The following is a 9,619-nucleotide window of genomic DNA, read 5'->3' on the forward strand; positions in this document are numbered from 1 at the left end:
TGAAGCTATGGCGATCGCTTAGGTTATAAGATGGCGGCCTCCTCTGACGACAGGCTTTCTCACAGGATAAGGTCTGCTTCTTCGGAAAAGAGAAGAAGAACTCTTTGGTGTCGATACAACTGTTGACAAAGCCTCTGTCAGGTTCATGCTGCTGATGTTGCTGCTCTCTCTGCTGTTTGTGAAGTCTGTACTTCTCCATCCATTCTTCTTTTTCCTTCTTGAATTCCTCCTTGAAGAGCTCTTCTTTCAGGTCTTCAGTGACTTTCAACATTATGATATTGTCTGTCTCTTCAGGTCTCGGTATCAGACTTGTCATGACCCTATGCAAATTCACATAGGCTTCGTTCAACTTGGCTAATCTTGAGCACGGCTTCGTAGGAAGATAAGTTAACAATGGATGGTCAGACTGGAGACTGCCCCGTTTTTATGGTCAAAGCGCGGACGTGAAGGAAAACATTACTACACGATTTTCGAGCCGGAACGTTCAAATAGTGTTATGGGAGGGATAGAGAGAAGTCAAAGAACATGAATCAAGATTCCCATAGCCAAACAAACCACAAAGGCATTTTTTTCTTCATAACACAACATTTTTTTATTCATACTAACAAACAACTCTAACATTTGTAACAATAATCCAACAATATAACATCAAACATTTTTTTCAAATACCAAACATTTTTTTCAACTAACACATTATTTTGGACAGGGCTGACAACGTTGTGAATGAAATTGTGATTTCCACTGTTGGACGTCATTAGGCCATTGATGAACACTACGTTTCCTGAATAGAGACAAAAGATAAGCATACTGGTCACAAAACCATCGATGTACTTTCACATCGTTTCTAGAAGAATGACGAGGATCAAAATGAGTCACTAAATGTTCTAAAGAATAGCCCAGGCTGCAATGATGCAGAAAATACACACAGTACTGTCCACACACCAAGGAATATGTGCCTTGTTTTTTCACATTATTGAATCGTGTGGTCTGAGCATTTCTTCTCATAAAGTCAATGATATCGTCTTCCAAAGGGGGCAGTCCATAGGAATCAAAATATTCCACACATCCTTCTTGAGGAAAGTAGACGGCTACCCAGTGGGTTCCTGGGAGATGACTGTCGTCCGTGTTGATCACATAAGCTTGATGGTTTTGAGGTGTGCAATGAGGGAGTTCATCTTTAGCACAGACGACAGGATTCCAAGAAGCAGTGTTCAAACTGTGGTTCAAAAGGTAATAAAGTTCTCAGGTATCCATTTTTTGTTTTTTTCTTCTTCACAGGTAATGATAAGTGATCAGTTCGATCCTGACTTTTTGCTTGAAAATGTCTGACAAGTAACCGTTTCTTCGCCTTGTCTCCCAACTCTGATCCAACAGAGCTTCGATGCGATGGATCTCTTGAGTTGTTAATGGAGGACAATAATGTTCACGCAAGCCTTTATACCACTGTTGTAACACGTCTTCTTCCGAGATGAGACTCCAAGCTTCGTCCAGATATTCGTCCAATTTTTCTTCTTGACTCAGCATTAGGCATTTATCGTGTTGAATTTGACTGGGATGATCGTTATGACATCCATAGCAATCTTTCTTGATCAATTCCTTAATTTTTTTCTGTCAAGACTATAGCATAACAGGAAACTAAATGTGATTCTTGTTCTGGCCATCTAGACTTCATCATGATGACTTCTTTGTCTTTGTCTTGGGGTTCTCCTTCCTCAAGATCTTCACATTCCATGTCCAAAGAATCTCTACTATACAAACATTGATAAAAGTCTTCCATGACTTCTAATAGCCTAGAATGACTTCTCTCAAACTGTTGGTTTATATTGTATTGTCCAATTCAGCATACAGGATGACGTTCACCGTATTATCTGCGCGTAGATTTTCTGCAAACTGAAATTCCACACGCATCTGGCCGGATTTTATAGGGTGAAAATGTCCCTTCTCGCTGTCTTGATTTACAATTCGTTAGAGAACCGTTTTCGAAAATGGAGTTTCACTGTAACTTTTCCTTTGGAGAATGGAATATTTTGTCCCAGATCTCCTTTTATAGCAATGTTGACAGTGTCTAAATACGACTTACTGACGGGCAAATAGTGAGAATGTACAAATTCACGGTGTACGTGATAGGTGTGTGCACCTTCCTGGTCATTGTTTGTGGTACTATCCACTTTAAAAGGAATGGCACGCAGTAACGGAACAGAGGTGTGTCCCACCACGTTGTACTCAACCACATCGGAATACACAAAGATCGAATTAAGTCCTTGGTTCAGTTCTACCGGGTTTCCAAAAGCTCTGTAAAAATCCATATTACTTTTGATCTTGGGGCTCAAATTGTTTGCGACCATTTCTGCATGTCCACCCAAAATTTCAAACAAACTACTATTGAACCTGAGGGACAATGTGTCCGTATCTTGAAATTTGATCACGAGACGATGAGCCACTTTATGGTACTCAATCTTCACACTTTTTTTTGGCTCTGTTCAGTGCTTTGCCAAAGGCTAAGTTGAACCTGTCCGCAATAGTGTCCACCAAATGTTCACCACTAAAATAATAACCTGAAGGAATTTTCAAGGTGTAGATAATGAAGGCTGGATTGCTGGCTGGTCTTGTGTCCCCTAAAAACCCGATTTTATTGATTTCTTCCTCCAGTTGGGCATTCAGGATTTCCACCTCGAAAGTGTTTTGCTTTTCGGTGATGTTTTTGATTTGTGTTGGGTGAATGATTTCCACTAAAGCCACTTCCCAATGGGCTTCGTGATCTAACTGGATGGTCTGAGGTAATTTGACTGTGTAACAGCACAACGTGTTCTTGGGAAACACCTCCATGGAACTGTCACTGGGTAAGGTTAAGTAAAACTGGTTGTTATTGCTCATAATTCCAGAGTTTTGTGGCGCTCCGAGGCGATACTGGAAGTTAGAGGAGTGTCTCCGCCCAAAATGGGGTTGTTGTTGGAGTGGTGACTGGTACTGACACTGGAAACAAGGTTCCCGTCGTTCCCGTTCGAAGAGAATTTCAGGGAGGGATTAGGAAGCAGGTAACCGATGTAACTGCTCAATACAATGGTCCACAAGTGTTTGTCTCCTTGTTGCAAACTCAAATTGGCAATGGATGCACCGATGACACAATACACCACGAAGGTTTGGCAGAAAAAGACGATTTGCGTTTTAGGCACACGTTTTCCATACCACACCCACAAGGGTTGTGTTTGTAAATCTTGCAGAGAAGAATTGGGTGAAGGAGTGATCGCAGTAGCTGAATCTGTGTGAAAGGGCATGATGGTCACTTCTTTTTATAGTGCGAAGCGTCGATGCAAGAATGAAAACTGGGTGGATATCCTTTCCAACGTACTTTGACTTCTTTGACACGTCGTTTGCCCACTTTACGGTTTCTGCGTTTGACAATGCCTTTGATGTCGTACACGTCGTCTTTTTTGGTGACACGACTTGATTTGAAATAAGTACGGGCTAGCGTTTTGTTGAGTACTTAACACCCATGGCTGTCTTTTTGAGCACCTTTTTCCTCCTTTACCACGCTCGGACAGAAAAAATGAGTGTGTGGTGAGACTATTCCCACTCATGTTTAAAGCCTTTCAGTCAGGTTGTTAAGGACTAGTTAGTCCTACACCTGAGTGGCTAAATTTAAAAGTAGTCTGTGAGTACATAAAAGCCTGGGAGATGAGGCTCTCTTTCCTTCCCCAGGAGTAATTAAAAATCACGCGGTGCGTTATTAAACCAGTGATACATGCTCCATTAGAGCGAAAATCACTTTAATTCAAGTAAGCAGGCAAGCAAGTTCGGGTACCGTCTCTAGCACTCTTGATGACACCAACTGTCTGGGTTATTTTCTTTCTTGCAAGCCCCTATGTTCCACTTCTGTTTGTGATAATAACTTGCGATACTTCACATTTTCTAAAGTGGAAATCTTTACAAGCCGTACAAAATACAAAACTTATATGACTTTGGCTTTTGACACTTGCACAGACTCTTCACTTTATAAGTGTCACGAGAAAATTGTATATCCCATTTTTACCATTTTCAAAAACACGCACACACTTGCAGCTTGACCAGCAATATGTACATCTTGTTTTGTGGATAAGTCACAGACAAGTCCAAGCATATATAGGTGGTTATGAACGTTAGGAATATCCCCTCATTTTTTCAGAAATATCAAAGCTTGTATGTGCATTTTCCCTTTTCCACACTATATTAGTGCTTAGATTTGTTCCAAAAAAAGAAAAAAGAAACAAAACAATTTTGAAGTAAAAGAAACAACTGAATTTTGAATTCAGGTTTCTCTCTGTTTATAATTTTTTTCAAGTTGATGGTGCATGACAGAGTACATTCGCCTACCTTTCCAAAGTGAGAGGCATTTCTTCACATGTCATTGCCTTTGTTAAATTCGGTTTCATTGGTTAGTTATCGTTAATCTTTAATTTTTTTCATGCATTTCTTTTTGATAGAAGATTTAAGGCTTTCTATTGTTGTAACGGTATTTATGTTGTTTAGTCTGTTGATGAAATTATCTATAGCAAAGTGCTTAAGATTTTTCAGTTTTTTTTATTATTTCAAGCCCTACAAAAGGAGACCAAGTTTGTCTTCAAAGACGATTGAAACTCTAAATTACACGGGCGTGAAGGAAAACATCGTTGTGTTTAATCTAATCATGCTTGCCGTATCTCTTTGTGTTTTAGAGGTCATATTTCTTCTTAAGTAAATACACGCATCAATAGACAGACAGATTGGGTCATCATCCTTGAGTTTCACTGTACTTTCGGTTCTTTACTTCATACAAGCCCCAAATTTATTAGTTTGAAAAATAAAAAGATAACATGCCCCTCAATACTGTAACACGTCTGTTCTGACTCTACCGATGTGAGTGTGAGTGTTTATGTCGAAATGTTTAAGTGAGATATAAAAAAATGGTCAGCTTGAAAACGCGAACCAATACTGTGACACTCAGTATTTTGATGTGGTAAGAGGAAATGGTACAACACACACAAAGAGGGCTTGTAAATTCACATTTCAGTCTGTCTGCACTGTAATGGTAACAACGCAAGAACATACGGATTATTATGCCACACAGTCCTAGAACAAAACAATGCATCACCCGTTGTAAGCCATTTCATTGGCTATACTTATTTTCTTACCGCGTTCGCTTCGAATTGACTTGAGTAGCTATTCAGACAGTGACGAGAATGGCCATGCTTTACTGGGTCTATCCTATAGGCGATTTATATAAAAAAATATTTTTAAAAATTAAACTAATACACGAACAATCGTATCATGGGCGATACCATGGAAATTGTGTCCGTCTTATTGCAAAATACATCAACATTTAATTTAACCGTGCGTGCAGATCGCTAGAACAAACCTCTGATAATATACATTTTGAAAAGTGTTGTGTGACACGGATCGTCATTGTCGCTTGGTGTCTGCTTTCTTGTTCGAAAAGAGATCGTTTCGTCTTGACTATAAAAATTTAATTTGACTAAGTTTTACGCACTACTTGAACTCATACATTTACGTTGTAGGTGTAAGCCGTCGTTCTCAGTTTTCTGGAAGTCCGTTTTTGCTTTTCTCAGATGTGATACTATTTTTTATGGACCGAACGAAATTTCTTTTGGCGTGAATCAGGATTCGTGGTTTTGTGGCATAATCGGAGAGCATTGATTAAAGCTCAGTTATGTCGTCTTCGAAATCGCTGACACGGATTTGAACTAACACTTCAGGTTTTGTGTGAGGCGATACGGTACATCATTGCTTTTTACTTCCTCAATGAAATCGTTTCATCTTATTGCAAAATTACATTTGACTAGGTTTCATACGCAGCAGGTCCCTGTATATAAGGAGAGTGTCTTAGCGTCAGAGTATTCATTCCGCTCTCAAACGATCAAGAAGATGGAAGAGTCAGCACAGATCGACCTGCTGGTCAAATATCTGCTAAAAGTCATACGAAAGCATAATTCACATGCGAAAGTGGCAACAAAACTTACTCTTTTGGTCGTTGATTCGATGAGAGTCATACGAAAGTGTGTAAGTGCTAATGAAGTTTGCTATATCTGCAAAGGTAAATGGGTATTTGTCTCCAGAATACCTGCTTCGTCTAAGAAAGAGAGACAAAAGTCAAGATACCTAATATCGTTGTCAGGAGAAAGGACATTGGAATTCAGAGTGCCCTACGAGAAAAGAGAAGAAACAAAAACAAGACGAAACAGAGAAGAGGGATTCAGAAGAAGAAAAAATTGAAGATGATGAAGAACTTGTACCAGTAAAGACATGGAAATGGAAAAATTGACAATGTGAGCCGATGCGTTGGCCCTGATGTGAAATTTCATACTACCTTCTAAAAGAGAATAGACCAGAAAGAAAACGTAAGTGTCTCTTGGTCTTGACATTGTATAATAAGGATGGCGTGTTTTGTTTTTACTCACACTTTATGAAATTGTGCTCTTTCACCTCTCTCTATCCCTCTGGATCATGTTTTAGTTAGAATTGAAATGGAAGGATGTTTTCCTTCACGCACGCTCTTTAGGCATGCAAGTCGGTAAACAATAGTCAGTCTATTCATCCATCATTTTGTGTCTTGATGTTTCCTAAATCACACACTGATGCCATAAAATAACGGGTTAAATGGGTTTTGTAGTGTTGGGAGTGGGGGGTGGGGTGTAGGTGTTTGGCAGAGTTGGTCATTGCAGGTGAGGGCTTAGGTGCTTTCAAAAAACTTTTTCTTCTTCACTCTGTGTTGATAGTATATTTGGGGTTTGTATGCGTTCGCGTACGTTTGTGTGGATAGTTTATTTGGGGTTTGTATGCGTTCGCGTACGTTTGTGTGGATAGTTTATTTGGGGTTTGTATTATCTCCCTTCTGTGTTGATAGTATATTTGGGGTTTGTTTTTTCCTCTTCCCTCTGTGTGCGTGTGTGTGTGTGTGTGTGTGTGTGTGTGTGTGTTCGCGTACGTTGTGTATTTGGGGTTTGTATGCGTTAGCCACGTTGTGTGGATAGTTTATTTGGGGTTTGTATTATCTCCCTTCTGTGTTGATAGTATATTTGGGGTTTGTATGCGTTCGCGTACGTTTGTGTGGATAGTTTATTTGGGGTTTGTATTATCTCCCTTCTGTGTTGATAGTATATTTGGGGTTTGTTTTCTCCTCTTCCCTCTGTGTGTGCGTGCGTGTGTGTGTGTGTGTGTGTGTGTGTGTGTGTGTGTGTGTGTGTGTTCGCGTACGTTGTGTAGATCGTATATTTGGTTGTTTTTTTCTTCTTCCTCCCGAGTGTGAATAGCATATTTGGGGTTTGTATGCGTTAGCGATGTTGTGTGGATAGTATATTTGGGGTTTGTATGCGCTCGCGTACGTTTGTGTGGATAGTTTATTTGGGGTTTGTATTATCTCCCTTCTGTGTTGATAGTATATTTGGGGTTTGTATGCGTTCGCGTACGTTTGTGTGGATAGTTTATTTGGGGTTTGTATTATCTCCCTTCTGTGTTGATAGTATATTTAGGGTTTGTTTTTTCCTCTTCCCTCTGTGTGTGTGTGTGTGTGTGTGTGTGTGCGTATGTCTGCGCGCGTACGTTGTGTGTGTTTGGGTGTGTGTGTATTGGTCTGTTTGTCCCTATAAAGACTCACTTTATCCCTATCAGATACACTCTACCTACCTACCTGGACTTTGGGGATTTCCATAGGTTGTAGCTATACATATGTACTAGAGTTCATAAACAGGAACGTCACTCAAGCTGAGGCTATAAAAAGATAGTGGGATTTTCCAAAGGAATAACCCACAAGTTGTAGTGTAAATAGATAGTGGGATTTCATATGAATTTTAGCTGATTATAGCTATAAATAGATACATGGGTGTTTATCCACGATCGTCACACAAGTTGATATTGTAAGTAGTTACTAATTTTATCCATTTTAGTCCAAACCATTGTAACTTAATTTTCTTGGATATGTTTATTTTCCTTTAAATTCTGGGACAATTTCGTCATTTTAGCGTTACTTTTAGTCACATCCATTTTGTCGTTGAACATTTCCTTGATTATAGCTATTTATAGCATCATTACAAATATGCAAATTTTTGAACACCCCAGCAAGATTTCAGGTCTTGGTAATGCTTTATATATAAATCTCACGCTTGTACTAGTGTATGTATGTCTCTGTCTCTGTTGTGTTTGACCCTCTACCATCATTGTCCCTAGACAGTCCCACCATGTTCAATTCCCCTTGACGCTATACAGACTCACCATGTTCAATTTCCATATGTTAAATTCCCTTGTCCCCAGAGTGACCCAGGGTTTTTTGCCCATGTTAAATTTCCATTGCCCATGTTAAAATTCCCTTGTCGCTAATCTTACCCAGGGTTTTTTGCCCATGTTAAATTTCCATTGTCGCTAATCTTACCCAGGGTGGTTAATGTTAAATTTCCATTGTCGCTAATCTTACCCAGGGGGTGTTTTTAATGCTAATTCCCATTGTCGCTAATCTCACCCCATATACTACTGAGATTCCATTATTAATATAATAATGATTTAATTACTCACACACTACAGCAGCAGAGAGGGTAAGACCACAAATTAGTGTCCCGGTAGATAGGTAGTGTTCTGGTAGGTAAACAAAACATTATACAAATTTTGAAAATCACGAACGACAAAGATAAAGTAACAAAATAAACTAACCCAGTTAACTCTCTGTTTTGGTTAGAGGCTTCTGCTTGGCGTTATTGACCTCATATTTGTAGTGTTCGTAGGAAACTATTTTTCGCAAATCGACCTTCCAGAAAATGGTCTGTTCACCGTCTCTGCTGCTTACGAGCACGAGTTTCACTAATTTGATTAATATGGCTTTTGTAACAAAATATGTTCCAAAGTGAAGATTTTGAAAAATATAAGAAAAACTTTAATGCCATTTTACCTATAAACTTTAGTTTATTTTATGTGATATTGATGTTGCTCTTCAATATAATATTTTCTTCGGATTATAAGTACAATAGTATCACAGGAAAATAAACTCAGATGCGTCAAATTGGGTGACGTCCTACATGATCTTTTCGATCAAGGGTCGTCTGGATGTATGAGAGAATATATGAAATTTCTTATCCGTACTTTTCTAAAACAACTAGTGTTTCCAAAGTAATGAGAAATATCACTGTGAAAGAAGCATATTTCTGAGGAGGTGAAAGTAAATGCTTAAATGCGTTATGACCACGATATCAGTAACTCCGTTGCGTATCATAGTATCTACATTGTTGTTGTTGAGTTTAATTATAGTAGCGTTCGCACAATTGTGCATGTACCACTTTTTTCTGACTGCACCGCAGCCTGCTAGTTGTTCCTGGGGAAGGGGATGCTGCCACCTCCCCCAGGCTTTTATGGATTCAAGGAACCCTGATAGTTTGGCCTCAATCTGTGGGTCCATAAAGGTCCCTACAGTTGAATGGTTGGCTGTCATTAGTGGGAAGGAGAGCTTGGGAACGGTTCTGCTCGCTTTACATCGCCGGTTTCTTGTTGCATTTGCCTGGTGTTTTTTGTTTTTTTTGTTTTTTGTTGTTTTCGAGATTTTTTTTTCTTCTTCAAAATCTTCTAAAAGGATGGGGGATGTTCTATGCTGTTTATAGAGGTTCTT

Source organism: Sinohyriopsis cumingii, chromosome 1 (genome assembly GCF_028554795.1).
Source record: "Sinohyriopsis cumingii isolate HCF-2022 chromosome 1, ASM2855479v2, whole genome shotgun sequence".
Taxonomy (NCBI): domain Eukaryota; kingdom Metazoa; phylum Mollusca; class Bivalvia; order Unionida; family Unionidae; genus Sinohyriopsis; species Sinohyriopsis cumingii.